The sequence below is a fragment of the Lissotriton helveticus genome, chromosome 1_1 (genome assembly GCF_964261635.1).
Source record: "Lissotriton helveticus chromosome 1_1, aLisHel1.1, whole genome shotgun sequence".
Lineage (NCBI taxonomy): Eukaryota > Metazoa > Chordata > Amphibia > Caudata > Salamandridae > Lissotriton > Lissotriton helveticus.
In genome coordinates this window covers 1,936,979,423-1,936,998,057 of record NC_136057.1, presented here as the reverse complement: position 1 = coordinate 1,936,998,057, position 18,635 = coordinate 1,936,979,423, and positions in this window count along the sequence as shown.

Genomic DNA, 18,635 nt, shown 5'->3' with positions numbered 1-18,635 from the left:
ACGTTCAACTCTATTACTTAGTGGCACAATGCAGCTACTCATGACATTGGTACCACCTGGACGCCCGCATCTCCGATGCCAAACCGGAGAGGGATTTGGCAACCCCTACACCCCTGGAATTGCTGCCGCCAAAGGGCTTGCCCCGTGACCCACACATCATCCAGACACTATCCACCACTTGTTGTGCGTGGACAAAGCTGCTACAAAAGACAGGAAACACTATGCTGTATTCACCGCCCTTTCTAGTACTGGCCAATCCATAGCCCCCCCCCCCCAATGTTGTTCAATCTGGTGCAACGCACTCTACAAAAATACGAAATTCGTACCATTGGAGACCTGTTCCATAATGGGCATGTCTTTCCCCACGCAGAGGACCCCTAATTCCGTGACACCCCTACATGGACCACTTTATCCTGATCCGGGTCCAGGCTGGACTAAGGGATAAAATACCTACATACCCACTAGAACCCTCTAATTTTACACCATTGACCTTACTGATCACAGATAATGGCGGGGACCACTTAATGCCCAGTTTCTATCGAGTGTGTCAAATCATTACACCGACGCACAATACCAAAGGAAGGGCTGCGTGGGAGGCGGATCTAGGTTACCCACTTACAAAGTCTGGAGAGAATGTTGCCTACAAACAAAATTGGTGTCCTGCAACCACAGACACAAACTATTACATTTTAAGTTCCTGCGCAGGGCATAAACCACCCCAGCGCTGATGTCTCGCTTTAAAGCAGACCGGTTCCTACGCTGCCCTAAATATCACACACGCTGCAAATTTCACACCCATGACCTGGACATGCGACAAAATATCTAACTACTGGAATTAAATATTTGTGGAACTGCAGAAGATGGTCACTCTGTAACTGATGCCATCCCCATTGCTGGCACTGCTCGATCATGTTTCTAACATCCCCAAATCCAAACGTAGATTTGTGGCAATAGCACTACATCTCGCTAAAAGAGAGATAGCCATTCTATGGGGAAGTAAGAGTAAGTCTACAGTAAACGGGTGGATATGGAGTATGACATACTGTGATACCACTTGCGAGCTATATGCAGAACTGCAACCTCCCGCATCCAGATCTAAGAATATATGGCCGCCTCTAAAAGACTATTTAGCACAGCGCAATACTCAGGACACCGACCACACAACACCTACAGAGACAAACGCACAAACTTCGACGCAACCTTTAAATTGAATACAACTGGACAAATCGATAAATGTAAAAAATCCCCATAGCTAGGCAAGGATAGAGTATACTTATAAATTGTAGATTGATGCGTGATGTTACAGTTGATACAAATATGCAATTGTACTGAGTTTACATGTTTAATATACTATGCAGTGGCAAAAGAAAAATTTATGACACCCTAACGTTAAAATTTGAATAAAGATTTCAACAACAAAAAAAAGTGATCTATGATCTTCTTTTCATAACCGTATTTATTAGAAGTTCAAGCAAATCAAGTAAACAGTCCTCCAAAAGCAGGAGAACACATCAGCAGGCAATATACAATAGAATACATTTATAGCTTAAACTTTTGACTAGCCCCTACCCGCCCCATTATCCTCCCCACAACTGTAACATTTCCCACTACCCACCCCTTATCCCGCCCTAACCCGATGCACGTGAACACAATCAGCTGCAGTATACATAAGGAAGCTCAGCTAAGTGTCTTGGAGCCATCCAGGCCCCGAGGTCTCAATCAATGGATAGACCATCTTCTGCTTCAACGGGAGGTACCAATGTCAGGTCTCTATAGTCCGCCCACCGCTTCCAGATCTTGTAGTGTTTCCGAGGGCAACCCCTGGCTTCAAATACTGGCAATTCCAGCCCCATGAGGAAGTCTAAACCCGCCTTCCAGGCGCTAAGTGGGGGGGCGCGGTCACTCTTCCAGGCCCTCGCTAGATCCCTCTTGGCCACAACAAGGCCTAACAGAAGGAGATGGCGCTTATAAATGTTACCACCCACTTGATCGAGGACATGAAGAAGACCCAACCTAGGTGTACGAGGAAGATCCCATCCCAGCACCTCCGATAGGCAGTCCCACACCCCACCCCAGAACCGGACCAGGCCCACACACGACCACACAGTATGTACCAACGTGCCTCTCTCGGCCCCGCAGCGCAGGCAGTCTGGGGAAGCAATAAGGCCCGCCCTCCACAGTCTCTCTCTGGTGTAATAGGCCCGATGCAAGTATTTATATTGTATGAATCGCAACCGCACTGCTATAGCCGCGCCCCGGGGGGATTCCAGCGCCTCCCGCCAGTCATCCTCATCCAACGGACCAACATCCACCTCCCACGAGGCCTTCAACGACACCAGGGAAGAGGAGCAGTGAGTGACCAGTGTTTGGTAGATTTTTGAGACTTTTTTATCCCCCAGGTCTCCCATGAAGAGCTTAGCTTCCACGGGGCTAAAGTCTGGAAGCTGGTCCAGCTCCTATTTGTGAAAAGAAATGGGGCCCCTGCCTTAAAGGATGAACCCTAGCAAGGAAACTAAACTTATTAAGAAAGAAGGAAAAAAGCACCGGGTTATGTGCATGTATTTACCTGGCACTGCTGAACGCTAAAAATAATAAGGTCAATGCCTAGATAGATTTTTGGTGAAATTATTTTTCTTTTATTTTATTTTATTTATAGACTTTTTGTAGGATATTTGAAGCAATTGATAAATAACTGTATATTCTTTACATGTGTATAATACAAATAAGTGCTGTACAATCAAAATATAAACCATAAGATAAATTGTTCCAAATAATACAGAATAAATTCCCCTTCAACGCGTTTCGGCGCTTAGCCTTCCTCAGGAATTCTGTATCTGTGAGTTGATACTTAAGGCAAGGCTAGACAATGCCTTGAATAATCTCTTGGTCCTGGAACTCTCAGTCGGATTCTGACAGGTTGGTGTTTCTATAGTGATTTCTTATATCAGGGCTAGTTGGGGCCTTTGGCTTATATCTTTATCTGCGATCTCTCCGTTGGATTCGATTTGGTTGGTTGGTCTCAGATAATCTCTCAGGCCACCTGCAAGTGTGCCCGAATGGGGGATAAACAGTTATGTTGATCTTCAATTAATAATTTACGGTGCAGGCCCCGGTATAATGCATCTCTGTAAGGGTATAACATCCCATTTTAAGGACCGGGTCTGTAAATATTATTCGTAACGTGGTAACTCCCTTCCGCACAGCCGGCACCGGTCCTTAAAATGGGATGTTATACCCTTACAGAGATGCATTATACCGGGGCCTGCACCGTAAATTATTAATTGAAGATCAACATAACTGTTTATCCCCCATTCGGGCACACTTGCAGGTGGCCTGAGAGATTATCTGAGACCAACCAACCAAATCGAATCCAACGGAGAAATCGCAGATAAAGATATAAGCCAAAGGCCCCAACTAGCCCTGATATAAGAAATCACTATAGAAACACCAACCTGTCAGAATCCGACTGAGAGTTCCAGGACCAAGAGATTATTCAAGGCATTGTCTAGCCTTGCCTTAAGTATCAACTCACAGATACAGAATTCCTGAGGAAGGCTAAGCGCCGAAACGCGTTGAAGGGGAATTTATTCTGTATTATTTGGAACAATTTATCTTATGGTTTATATTTTGATTGTACAGCACTTATTTGTATTATACACATGTAAAGAATATACAGTTATTTATCAATTGCTTCAAATATCCTACAAAAAGTCTATAAATAAAATAAAATAAAAGAAAAATAATTTCACCAAAAATCTATCTAGGCATTGACCTTATTATTTTTAGCGTTCAGCAGTGCCAGGTAAATACATGCACATAACCCGGTGCTTTTTTCCTTCTTTCTTAATAAGCTGGTCCAGCTCCACCAGACTCGGCGCCAGAGCATGACGAAGCTGTAGATATTTAAAAAACTGGGTCTTGGGCATGTCAAACTCAGTGCTGAGTGCTTCGAAGGATTTAAGGGTAGTCCCGGCAAGTACATGACCAAGCGACGAGATCCCTATGGAGTCCCAGCCTCCAAATCCTTGCAGTGATGCCAGTGCAGGGAGTCGTCCGTTGTTCCACAGCGGAGTTTCGGCCGTCAGTCGTCCCCACCAGCCCATGCGACGCAGTGCCTGCCTCCAAATCAGGAAGACCACTTGGGTCGCATGTGGCAGCGTCTTCCGCCGCCCTGCCGAATACAAGAGTGTATGGAGCGTGGCATCTCCCATTAAAAAATGTTCTAGGGCATATGCTGGATCGTCACGGCCACCGTACCACCACTCATTTAAGACCAACAAATGAGAGGCTTGGTAGTATGACAAGATGTCTGACGTCGCGAGACCTCCACAGTACGTGGACAAAAAGCAGGTCCGCAGTGCCACCCTAGAGGCACCCCCAGCCCATAAAAACCGGCCTAGCAAGGAATTCACACGCCGGAACCACTGCGGGTCCACTCTGTATGGATGATTTTGTAGCTGGTACAGTAGTCTAGGGAGGGCCACCATCTTAAAAATAGCAGATCTGCCATAGATATTAAGAGGCATGCGCGACCACGTTTTGACGTCGGATTGGACCCTGTCCCACACCGGTTGTATGTTACGCTCCCATGCAATAGCAGCAGACTCTGATATGAAGACTCCTAGATATTTCAGTCCACCAATCGCTACCTGCAGATCCGCTGCCCAAGGAGACACCTCGGGCCGGCCCCCCAGCACCCAAAGAGTCGATTTGCGCGGGTTGAGGTAGAGTCCCGAGACGTCACCGAAAATGCGTAATATCTCCAAAATACGCGGGCCCGAACGATCAAGGTCTGTCAAAAAGAAGAGGACGTCGTCTGCATATAGCGCGATCCTGTCTGTGAGGCTCGCACTCCATACAAAGCCACGAAGCTGCGCGTCAATGCGCACCCAGGCAGCCAGCGGCTCCATGGCCAGCGCAAAGAGATACGGGGACAGGGGGCACCCTTGCCGGGTCCCCCTAGCAACCGGAAATCTCTCCGAGATGGCTCCCGAGATACGCACCGAGGCTGTGATGTCGGTGTATAGCAGTTTGACGTATGAGACAAAAACTGGACCCAAGTTGAGGCGCGGTAATAGAGCAAAGAGGTAAGTCCAGCTGACAGAATCAAACGCTCTGTTGATGTCCGCTAGTAGGAGTGCCGCCCGCTCCTCAGTCGCCCCCATCGCACCCACCGCAACCTGTGCCCGTCTGATGTTGTGCCTTGTCGCTCTGCCCGGCATAAAGCCCGCCTGATCCGGGTGGACTAGATCTGCTACGTATGGGAGAAGACGATTCGCCAACGCTTTAGCCAATAATTTGGCTTCAAAGTTAATGAGAGATATTGGGCGATACGACTCGTGTCTGTCAGGGGGCCTGCCCGGTTTCTGGAACACCACAATCTCAGCTTGACGCCAGTCCACCGGCAAGCAACCACACTCCCGAGCTGCTTCCAGAGCCTGCCGATAGTGCGGTCCCAGCTGCAAATGAAATTTCTTATAAAATTCACTGGGAAAGCCACTTGGTCCGGGCGCCTTACCAGTGTTAAGTTGTCCCAGCGCGTCACCCAGTTCCTCCGCCGACAGGGGAAGGTCTAGAGCTGTCCTGGCCTCATCCGATATCACCCGGGGGGGGAGGTCGGCTATAAATTTGTCGATTGCCTCTGGTGGGAGACTATCTCGTGAAGCGTATTGTACCCTATAGTAGTCGGCAAAACTCGCCGCAAGCGCAGCAGGGTCCGTCATGGCAATCCCCTCCCCGTCCGTAAGGCCCGGCAGAGAAATCGGCTGCAGAGTTTGCTGACACAACCGGTGGAGCATAGTGCACGATTTGTCGCCCCATTGGTACACCCTACTCCGCGTGGCCAGCCAGGCTTGTCGAGCCTCGTCCAGTAGGATCGAGGCATATGATTGCTGTGCCTGGAGGAGCAGCCTGAGCGCCACCTCGCCTTTATCTCCTCTACACTGCCCCTCCAAAGCTCTCACCCCAGCCGCAGCCGCCACAGTGGCCTCCTGACGCTTCCGACGGGCGGCAGCACACCAGGCGATGTCTACGCCCCGCAACGTGGGTTTCATGGCTTCCCAGACCGTCACGCTGTCCATGCCTTCTGTCAAGTTCTCCTGCCAATACTGGGCTATAGCCCCACGCATGTGTGTCGTATAATCTGTCCGTTGGAGATGCCACGAAGACATCCGCCAACGGAACGGCTGATGTGGTTTACACAGTGCAATCCGTACTGCGACCGGGGAATGGTCCGACAGTCCCCGAGGCTGAATCACGGCCTGCTTCACCCTATCGAGGAAGGCCCCGGGTACAAACACACAGTCCAACCGGGAGAAGGAGCCATGCACAGCTGATACATACGTGTACTCACGCGTCCTGGCATGCAGATGTCGCCATACGTCCACCCAACCCAACCCATCAATCATCGCTTTCAGACGTGTAGGGGTAGGCGCCATTGCGGCCACCTGCATTCTCTGCCTGTCCAGACCCACATCCACCACGTCATTCCAGTCACCCCCTATCACAGCCAGGCAGTCCGGGATTTCGGCCCACAATTCAAACAGGCGCTCCGCCAGAGACCATTGCAGGGGAGAGGAGCATACACACTGCCGAACACCACAGGTTCTACACCAATCATGCCCTTGACAAACACAAACCGACCCTGGGGATCAAGCCAATGGCGTTCGTGAGTATAAGACAGTCGTCGATGAATGAGGACAGCTACCCCTCTCGACCCCCTAGTAAAGCCTGCGTGGAACACCTGGGTATAGCCAAAACGTTGTAAACTCAGTACTTTCGTTCCCAACATGTGCGTCTCCTGCAACAACATGACATCCGCCGAGTCTCTCTTACCCCAGCGCAGTACTGCTCCTCGTTTAATTTTGTCCAGCATTCCCCTGACGTTCCAACTAAGTATTCTCATGGAGCCACTAACAGGCGCCTTCTCCGGGGAATCACCCATAGTCTCGGTGGGAGAGCATCTGGAAACCCCCGGACCTAGCCCAAGCACCTTGCACTACAGAAATCACAGCAGCAAAAATCACGTGCATCCCCACCCAACTACCCCGCACCCCCCCCTCCCCGTCCACCAACACAACACCCCCAACTACCAAACCCCCGCCTGTCCCCCCTCCTCCACCCCTATACCTCATGGAACAGTGAAGTACCTGTCGCGGCATAAAGAGCCTCAGGCCCAAAACAGAGCGCCCAAAGCCCCCCATGCCAATGGATCCCCCCACTCCCCCCAACCAACAGTACCTCCCCTTAGGGTCCCCCCTCGAACATGAGAGGAGTAGGCCGCCCATAGGTCAGCACCCCGAACCCCATTAAGCACAAGTGACCCACCACTTAGGCGCAGCGGGACAGTACCACAACAGATATTACGCCCTTCCCATGTCCAGCCATGGCCTAGACCACCCCACACCATGCACCAGCCCATCAATCAGTAGTGTTACCCCTAAGGCCACCAGCAGATGCCGAGACGAAATGTCGCTTAGGATACAGGAGTGGGGCTTCACGGCCCTCAGGTCCCAGTCCCAGACTGAGCAGTGTCCGACTGTGCACCATCCAGCAGGCCACCCCCGGATTGGGAGCGTCGCCGTGACCGAGACTTCCTGTGTTTCCTGCTCCTGTTGGAAGATTCGCTCCTCTCTTGCGACGACCCACGCGATGCTCCGGGGTTCAGGCCCGGCTGGGCATTCGGTCGGATCCTGACTGTCTCATCCGTCCAGCTAAACACCGCCTCCGGGGTGTCGAAAAAGTGGGTCTTGGAATGAAACACAACACGTAGACGAGCTGGGTACAACAGTGAATATTGAATTTTCAGCCCACGTAACTTGGCTTTCGCATCTTGGAAGGATCGGCGCTGCTGCTGCACCAGCTTGGTATAATCCGGGAAAATCATAATCCTGTGACCCTCGAACAACAAGTCCTCCTTGGCTCTCGCTTCTCGAAGAATCACGTCCCTGTCATGAAAGTTGAGGATTTTGGCGATGACTGGACGTGGTCGCTCTCCTGCCGGCGGTTTCTGCGCCAGGGCCCTATGGGCGCGCTCCACTACAAAGCAGCGCGACAGGACGTCCGGGGGAAGCCAACTCTCCAACCAGCGTGTCAAGAATACATCTATGGACCCCTTCTCACAATCCTCTGGAAAGCCCACAAATCGCAGATTATTTCTTCGCGCCCTCCCTTCGGCATCCTCGACAGGGAGCGCCAGCCCCTTTTGGATCCCGGCCATGTCCTCCACCTTCTTCTTCAGGGCCACCACATCGTCCTCCACCCCTGTGATCCGAGTTTCGGTTTCCGTGATGCGGGCCACAGCATTGCGGAGATCTTGACGCAGCAGCATGACATCGGCGCCAACCGCCCCAATTTTGGCATCAAGCATGTCTCTGGACTGCGTAATGGCGGCCATCAGGGCCGCATTATCAGGTCCTGTGTTCTGGCCACCTCCGGAGGCCCCGGATCCTCCACTGGGCCCTGTGAATTTATCGATCGTCCCTTGCTTGGTGGAACCGGTGCCGCCCCCACCTCTCGTCATGGTTGGTGGCTAGGAAGAGGGCCACACTGCCCTCGCGGTGGGCCCCTCGTCAACAGCAATGCAGCAGTAGCGTCCACTCAGGGGGGCCAAGGAGACTCTGTCAGGGCTTGAATGCCGACCCCAGTGGGCACTCCCAGACCACAGACACCGCAGCCCAGCTCCGGGCGGCAAGCCCCGGCAGGAACGCTAAACAGGATAGTCTCTACACTAGGTTAGGGCTTCCAGGGTCCCGGTCCGGGCCTCACCTAGGGTCCGCGAGCCAGGGCGCGCATAGAAAAGTCTCAAAACCTTGGAGCGTCCAGCCCCGCCGTCCTTCCGGCCACCCCACACTCCACTCGTGTCACACAGCAGCTGATGATGCAGGGCAGGCACTCAGGTCTTCAAACTGACTAGCCCAGAACACCTCCCGGGCCACAAGTCCCGTCCCGCAAATCACAGGCAGGCCCCCAGGTAGCACCTCTCACCAGCGCTCAGCAGATCGTTGCCGTCGACCCCCGCAGGGCAGGACCCCAAGAGTTTATCCCTGCCGTCCGCTCCCGTGCACCCCCCAGGCCCAGGGCACCGCAGGGGACACCTCCGGTCCAATCGGCTGGTTAGGGCCCACAGAGAACTCCCGGGGCCCCACGTCTCACAGCAGGTCCCGTAGCACGAGGTGGGAGGGAGGGGGGGGGCAGCACTCACTGTTCGATGGACACCGTCCGCAGGTCGGCGCCAGGCCCACACCGGGCCCACCAGTACTCCCGGCACAGCGCAGAAATGGGTCACTCCAGGTCAGTCCACAAGCTCACCGGCCACTGCTCCGGGGACCACAGGGATAGGATGGGGCAACAGTTCAGGCCCAGCGCCCGACCGACCCCTCAGATCCGGGGGGCGCCGATGCGTCCGCACTTCCGGTCCAGTAGATAGGGCCGACGACTCCGGGTGGGGAGCCACCAAACTCGAGGTCCCGGCTCCACTAAGGCCAAGTAGGCCGCAGGTCCTCCACGGCCCCCACTAGGCTCAAGCCCCCCACCGTTGGAATGGTGAGGAGAGGCGGGGGACTCCGCAGCCGGTCGCTGGCAGCAGGCAGCTTCTAATCACGGCCAAAGAACAGCGCCGCAGGCTCAGGATCAAGACCTCCAGTCCGGGTGCGCCAAACTTGAGGCCCCGGCTCGCCCGACCGGCACCAGGCCGCTCACCGCTCTGGATCGCCGCAGCGCCGAGAAAGGTCCCAGCGCGTCACTCTCAGCACCGGATTACTCCTTGTGTCATCCGACGCCGGTACCCCTGACCAAACACACAATTCGGGTCCGGGGGCCAGGAGAAATCACAGGATAAGTATCGGGCCGGCGGGAGCTCTTAGCAAGCTACGTCCGCCATGATCGCCCGCCAAGCCACGCCCCTATCTATGATCTTTTGAATGTGTAAATAACTTTTACATTCTGAAAACCACCTACCGTGAACTTGAGGTAAGATATCACTCATTCTTTAATATAATTTTTAGCAGGCTCAAAAGTAGGAGAGCAAGTTCCTTCCTAGTTGGACGAGTCCTTTCGTTAATTTGACTAAGGAAGTAAGAAGGATCCAGAGCGAAAGAATGGTTGAATTCGATAGATCTATGCAGGCTAAGAAATGTTGGAAGAGATTAAAGCTGCAGAAAGCAGTGATTCTCTCTAAAAATATAAAGGAATGAATATTTAATGTGGTCTTACCCTCCTTTTTTATGCCAACCTTGCAAGAGTGGTGGGAGATGTCAGACCCCAGAATATTGTGAACATTGTAGAATCTACAGTCTTTCTCCAGGACAGAGCGCATCCAAGTAAGCCCCAAGATTTTCAATAAACAGAGTATTCATCGTGAACACTCTGCCCCAAAATGCTAAACTATACCAATAGGGATGCTGCACAAAAAAACCTTTGTTTTTATAATAACACTATTGTTGAAGGAATATCCTTTTAAACCCTTAATTTAGACAAGTAGGAATGCATCCAGGATACCCCAGGATTTTCAGTCAACAAAGGTTCCAGTCTGTAGCATCAATATTAAAATGATGAACTATACAGTTTGCACGAAAATACATCTTTTCTTTTGATAATACCATTGTTGAGGGAATGCTCTGTTTAACCCTTAGTTGATCCAAGTCCATCTTGAGGCATTGGAGTCGAAAAAGCTCAAGAATTCCCTAAAGTTGATATACATATTTCACTATAAAAGTGCCTGAATTAAGAGATGGTATAACTGTCATATCGGGGCATATTCTCAAGGAGTTATCGTCGAGTTAACAGCACTTTATCGCAGCCAAAGTGGCGATAAATATATTGCCCTATTCACAAGTTGGTGCAAACAGCCCATATCACCAGTTAACCTGTGATAGCAGCCTCAAAAAACATCGCCACAGATGACCCCCGCAACTATCGCTAATGAGATACAGAGTAGATGTTCCTGTGCCAAAAGCCACGACAGCACCACTCCGCAACATTCTCAATGACCAGCCAGATCGGCGATAAAAACCCAAAACAGGCGATAATGCGCATTAGCAGAATGAAACTAACACCTGCTCTGACCTGGTGTAAAGTCGGATGACAGCCTGCACCACAAAAGGGAGCCCAGCCCAGAGCCACACCTGAAGGGCGTGAGAAGTTGGCCTGGCATATGCTGTCCACTATTCTAGTGGGCACCTTGCACCAGTCCAAATGACCCTTATTGATGGTAGGTTTAAAGACAACCTATATAGAAAGCTCTCCTAGTGGTAGCTGTGGAGAGCAGCCTTCAGGCTAAGTCTCGAAGGAATGTAATGCAGTTTGTTTTACCAGTCTATAATCTCATGAATAACCAAATGAAAGGAAAACCACACCAGGTATATATATAAAATATATGTATTTATTCTAAACACATCCCTCTAGTCTCTTTATGAGGCAAAAGTACATTCAGTAAACTTAATTAGCACACAGTAAATTAGCACAATATTGATCCCTAGGGGCGTACCAAACCATACATTAAGAAAGTGGTATAAGAACCACGACTGACAGATACAAGGCCTAGAGCCTTTAGAACCTCTGGGGCCACCAGGAACCACCCAAGGTAGTGACACAGGGGACCCACAGGGACGCATGCAGTGTCTAAACACAGCCACGAATCACCATTAACTTCTATGGGGAAAGTCGCGGTTGGAATTTTAAAGACTAAGGACACTTACAAGAGGACTTGGAGCAAACCCCTTTAGAACTTGGCAGTTCTAAAGTCAATGCCCACGGGAGCACCAGAGTACTCGAGTTACCTCAACCAGGGAAGCCGGGTGCATAGGTGTCTGGTTTCGTCATCGATTTCAGTGGCGATCTGCTGCAAAGTGCTGCTGGCGACCAAGTCGAAAGTGTCTGGGTGGATCCAAGGGTGGATCGGAGATATGAAGAACCTGAAAGCAGAGGGGACAGAGTCTGGGTCACTTGCCAGTGACCAGGAAGGCGATGGGCGGGTGATTTCAGGTGAAGAAGGTGAAGCTTGACTCTTCAGCCACGAGGACCAGGAGGCGTCGATGACTACCAGATGCTGGATTCGAGCTGTCCCACGAAGGATGTCGAGTGCTGCGGTGTCGGTTTCCGGATTGGAACCAACAAGCCTTGGCAACAGCAACCCATGCAGAAAGCAAAGATTGGCTTTGGTGCAGGCCAGCAAGGTCTGAGGGACTCACCCCTTGGTGGGAGTCAGCGCACGTCTGGAGCAACCAGGAAAGGCCAAGAAACAGAAGAGTTACCTTCATGGAGACCCACCAGTCGACGGACCAGGGATCGCGAAGGAGCCTCGAGCGGTAATGCTAGAAGCGGTCCACGGAACACTCGTGGAGTGTAGACCCACAATCATCGGTGTAGATGGTGCTTGGGGCTTGGACTGCAAGTAGCCCAACGCACAACTTCGGGAAAGCTCGGGAAGTTGATGCACTTGCAAATGTGCACGGTGTCCAGGAGTTCCGGTTCCACGTCACTCGTGAGGGCTGCATTTCTCAGCTCTGCTGGGATCTTGTGTCGGTCTCTGAGAAGTCTGGAAGTCCGAGTCGCAAATACTTCAGGGTCCAGCCGGAGCCTCGAAAATGCAGACTGGCAAGATGCTTCTTTGGTGCCTGTTTGAACAGGTGAGTCATTACTTGACCCCAAGGGAGATTCTTCCGTCTTCTAGTCGTGTAGAATGTCGAAGTTCCAGGATATATGTTGCAGAGTTTCGTCCAGGTGTAATCTGAAGTCCTAAGGACTGGGGTCCCATACTTATACTAAGAAAGGGGGTTGGACATACTCTGGGGACCCACCTATGGGAGGGTCTGGGAAGAGGGGTGGTTACACCCATTCCCTTTGTCCAGTTTCGCGCCAGAGTGGGGGCTGAGTGCCCCTGCAACCAGTTTGAACTGGGGTATGCACAGGGACACCAAGTGTGCCCCCAGCACTGTCTAAAAAGCATTCTCTGAATGCACCTACTCAGTCCCAATACACTAAAGCCCGTCTGGGAGGTGGTTACAGGAAACCTATTGTCCAGGCCTACCCTGCTGGAGTTTTGTCCAGCATCAGGAGGTCAGACCCGTGTCTGTGGCATCCATTTTGTGATGCCAGGGCTCTTTTAAACTATTACCGGTTGGACCAGAATGTACATGTCGCTCCCTCTAGAAGGGTGGAATTCTACCCCCGCTGGCGGGGGGGGGGGGGGGGGGGGGGGAGGGTAGGATTCCAAAGTTTTTGACACCAAACACAACATGTTTCCATGCAGCCATTCCAAAGTTAGCATTTACCGCGAGGTTATAATCCACTTAAGAGTATATGGTCTGGCTGCATCACAGAACAGCCTCAGAGAATAGATTCCGAAAGCTGCAGAGGGGTTCTGCTCATGCATGGGCAGCCTCTCACACATAACCTTGCACTCTGCCTTCAGGATTGATAAGGCCTGCCATAGGAGTGACTGATAGGTTTATATGTGTCAGTGATGAACAAGTTACTTACCTTCGGTAACGGTTTTTCTGGTGGATACAGTATCTGCATGTGGATTCCTCACCTTGTGAATATCCCCTGCGCAGCAGCCATTCGGAATTTTTTGTAGCACTCCATGCCGGCGAGGTCATGGACGGCGTCACAGAGAGTACAACTCCGCTCGCGACCCCGCTGACGTCACTGGAACCATAATAGGGCCTCGTCGGCGTGATGACATCAGTTACGCCCCTTTTTTTCGTGCCCCAAGGCACACGGACGGACCGACATAAACAAGTGTAGTATACACAGTACACAGTATTTGAACCAACACACATAGTGTGAAGACAACTCAAAAGGTAAACATAATTAAACATTTCCAATAGAAAATACAACATAAATACTTGCAGGTATAGAAAAGTGGACAACCTGGAGGTGGGTGGGCATGTGAGGAATCCACAGGCAGATACTGTATCCACCAGAAAAAGCGTTACCGAAGGTAAGTAACTTGCTCTTCTGATGGATACATCTGCCAGTGGATTCCTCACTTTGTGAATAGATTCCCACAGCAGTCCCCACTCCCAGAGGAGGGTGTCCACTCTTCTATACGAGAAAATCTTGAAGGACAGAACGAGCAAAGTGTCCGTCCCTCCTCACTTCGGAATCTAAGCAGTAATGCTTCTCGAAAGTGTGGAGGGAGGCCCAAGTTGCTGCTCTGCAAATGTCCTCTACAGGAACACCCTTAGCCAAAGCAGATGTTGAAGACTTTGCTCTAGTAGAGTGAGCTCTTACACCCTCTGGAGGTTCCTTACCAGCCAGTGCGTAGCAGATCTTAATACACAAGATAATCCAGCTTGAAAGTGTGCGCTTGTGCACCGCTCTTCCTTTCCTGCAGCCAGCAAATCCAACAAAGAGCTGGTCGTTCACACGATAGTCTTTAGTCCTATCGAGATAAAAGCTCACTGCCCTCTTAGGGTTGAGACGGTGAAGCCGCTCCTCCTCCTTGGAAGGGGGAGGATAGAAGGTAGGAAGTGTAATGGACTGCCCCAGATGGAAAGGAGTCACCACCTTAGGCAGAAAAGCAGCCCTGGTCCTGAGTACCATTCTTTCAGCATGAATGGTCAAGAATGGGGGTTTCGAACTTAGAGCCTGAAGCTCACTTACCCTCCTTGCTGAGGTAATTGCAACAAGAAAAACTGTCTTAAAGGACAGTAGCCTCATGGCACACTTGTGCAAAGGTTCAAAGGGTGAACCCATCAAGTAGGTCAACACAAGATTTAAGTCCCATTGAGGCACAATAAAAGGAGTAGGAGGGAATTTGTTGGTAAGACCCTTAAATTTGGATGCTAAGGTACCTGATGATCTTCCATGTAATTTCCATTGAAATCAATGGAAACTCCATGACGAGTTACCCTTGTCATTAGCATCCAAGTGGTTAAGAAAACATAAAACAATAGCATACTTAAACAAAGACGGCTGGTCCGGCAAATAAAGGAATGCCGACAAGGCCGATAAATAACCTTTTACAGTAGCCACAGCAAAACCCTGCTGGGCCAAAGAAAGAGCAAATTGAAGAATATTGGACAAAGAGCTCTTAAGGGGTCAATAGATTTCTCTCCACACCAGGAAACAAATTTAGACCATCTATAAGAATAAATTGACTTGGTGGAAAGCCGCCTGGCAGAAAGAATAACATCCACCACGTCAGGCGGAAGAGAAAAATAATTCAGGTTGCCCCGTTCAATCTCCAGGCATGAAGGTGTAAGCTCTGGAGGTGGGGGTGTAGAACCTGCCCCTCCATGTGAGAGAGGAGATCTGCCCTGAAAGGGAGACGGAGCGGCGGGCACGAGGAGAGGTGGAGAAGATCTGTGTACCACACCCTTCTTGGCCAATCCGAGGCGATCAATTTGACTTGGGCCCGGTCTTGGCGAATCTTCCTCAGAACCAGAGGAATCAAGGGTATGGGAGGAAACGCGTAAAGGAGTTGCGAGCCCCAACTCAACTGAAACGCATCCCCCAAAGCTCCCTGCATCGGAAACTGGAGACTGCAGAATGATGGGCAGTGAGTGTTCTCGTGAGTGGCGAACAGGTCCATCTGAGGAGTTCCCCACGTCCGAAAGACGTGACGAACCACCTCTGGATGAAGCCTCCACTCGTGGTCGGCAGAGAACTGCCGACTGAGACTGTCTGCACGCACTTTCAGAACTCCGGCCAGATGATTTGCCATCAGACAAATCTCAGGACCAGAGACACAGAGCCTCTCTGCAAAGACACTGCGACCCTACTCCTCCCTGCTTGTTGACATACCACATCGCGCTAGTGTTGTCCGTAAGGACCTGAACTGACTGACCGCGAAGGAAAGGGGGAAAGGCCTTGAGCGCCAGACGAATTGCTCGCAACTCTAGAAGGTTGATATGAAGCAACCTTTCCTCTGGAGACCAAAGACCCTTGATCTCCAGATCCCCCAGATGAGCACCCCACCCTAGAGTGGATACATCCGTTATCACTGTGGCAACCGATGGAGGAAGATGGAAAGACTTTCCTTGAGACAGATTGCCTTCCACACTCCACCAAGACAGATCCGCTCTAGCTTCTCTGGAGATCCTCACTGACTCCCTGAGATCTCCGTTGTGCAGATACCACTGCCTGCGGAGGCACCACTGGAGCGCCCTCATGTGCCAGCGTGCATGGTTGACCAACAGAATGCAGGAAGCCATCAGACTGAGCAGACGGAGGACCTTCAGAACTGGAACAACTGCTCCATTGTAAAACAAGGGAATCATTTCCTGAATGTCGAGAATCCTTTGAGGGGGAGGGAATGCTCGACAGACAGTAGTGTCCAGTACTGCCCCTATAAACCGGTTGCGCTGTGAGGACACCAGGTGAGATTTGGGTACATTTATCGAAAACCCCAACCTGTACAACAACTGGGTTGTCACTTGCAGATGATGACAAACCCCCTCTGGCGACTCTGTTTTGATCAGCCAATCGTCCAGATAGGGAAAAACTGGAATCCCCGATCTTCTGAGATGGGCTGCCACCACCGCCATCACCTTGGTGAAGACCAGAGGTGCAGTAGTATGTCCAAACGGAAGGACCGCAAACTGATAATGTTGCGAAGCCACCGTGAAACTGTGCGACTTCAGGATAGGAATATGAAAATACGCATCCTGCAAGTCGATCGACACAATCCAATCTTCTTCCAGCAGCACCTGAAGAACCTGCGCAAGGGTAAGCATCTTGAACTTCTCTTGCTTCAGATAAAGATTCAAGACCCAGAGATCCAGAATTGGATGTAATCTGCCATCCTTCTTGGGAATCAGGAAATACCGGGAGTAGCATCCCTGACCCCTCTCCTGCTCTGGAACCACCTCTATAGCACCTTTCTTTAGCAAGGTCAGAACTTCCTCCTGAAGGAGATGGAGATGTTCTTCTGAGCAAGCCCCTTGCCAAGAAGGGAAATTTGGAGGGAATTTCCGAAAGGGAAGAGCGTACCCATTTTCCACAAGATTGAGAACCCAAAGGTCTGTAATGACCGATTCCCAATCATGTAGAAAATGGATAAGCCGACCCCCTTCAGGACCAACATGATCCGGAATGGGGAATCTAGGGCTGCTTTGCTGCGGTGATAGGAGGGGAGGTAGAGGAAGAGGAGGAGGAGGGCTGACGGCCTCGTGGACGACCTCTACTTTTTCCTCTATACGACTTGTATAGAGTATTCTGTTGCTGTTGTTGCTGCTGCTGACAAGGTTGTCCATATGAACGAAAGGATGACTTCCCAAATCCTCTGTATTTACGAAAAGAACCTCTGGGCTGAACTTGCAAGCCAAGTGATTTTGCCGTAGCTTTGCTATCCTTAAACCTCTCTAGGGCAGCGTCCGCTTTCTAACCAAATAGTCCTGAACCATCAAATGGTAAGTCCAACAGAGTAGCTTGCACATCTGTTGAAAAATCCGTAGACTTCAACCAGGCACCCCTACAAGTAGCCACTGCAGAACCCATGATCCTTGCCACTGAGTCAGCTGTGTCTAGCCCACTCTGAATGAATTGACGTGCAGTAGCCTGGGTATCATCCAAAACGTTCTGAAAGTTCTTCCTGTCTACCTCAGACAGTTTAGGAAGCAACTGTTTAGATGAGTCCATCAAAGCATGGATGTATTTTTCCATCAAACAGGTAGCATTCGTAGATTTCAACGCCATGCATGCAGAGGAAAATACCTTTTTGGCAGACTGATCAACCTTGTTTGATTCCCTGTCAGCTGGAACATGAGGGAAAGCTCCCGAAGATCTCCTTGAGCATGCAGCCTGAACCACTAGGCTCTCTGGAGAAGGATGAGCAGATAAAAACTCCGGATCGCCAGGAGCCACCCTATATCTTCTTGCTATAGATCTGGAAACTGGAGGCGCAGAAAGAGGCTTTTGCCAGACCTCTAACACAGGCTCAAGAATAGCCCCATTGAAAGGCAGGAGAGGCTCAACAACCGAAGAATGCCTTCGTTAATAAATTTGACTTGAACTCAGTGGTAGGGAGTTGAATGTCCAATAATTCAGCCGCCTTTCTAACCACCACGTGATAAGGGGCTACATCCTTTGAAGGAGCATCAGAATCAGGAGAAAACTCCCATTCAGGTGAAATGTCCAGGCCACTGGCCTCTCTCAATTCAGCAAAGTACTCATCTGAATCACGTGGCTCACTTTCTTCCATTTCCTCACAATACCTCCTCTCTTCTAAAACCCTCTGGGCCTCAATCCTGGAACAAATCCTCGATCCATAACCGACTCCATCGGATTCGGAGCCGGCGCCGTGCACGGATCCGATGGTGCCGGTTGCACTGAAAGAGGCCAAACAGACGGCGCCGGTGAAGATGGAAATGGCGTCTGAGCCCTCGGTGCCGGGAAACTCCAAGACGGCGCAGTCGGAAGGAAAGGCATAAAAGGGGCCTGGGCATAGGCCTGAGGTCCCCCCAAATTGAAAGCTAATGGACCCATGGGACCCGCAGGTGCACCAGAGGGGTACATTGCCCTTGCAAATACCCCATACATAGCATTGAGGTAATGCGAAGGTTCTTGTCCTGGAGCAGGGAATGGAGGGTAAGCTCCTGGTACTGGCTCCGTAGCAGGTGTTCCTGTATTCGAGCCAGCCGGCGCCGATAACGGAACTTCTTCTGGATCTACCTGCTTTTCCGGCACAG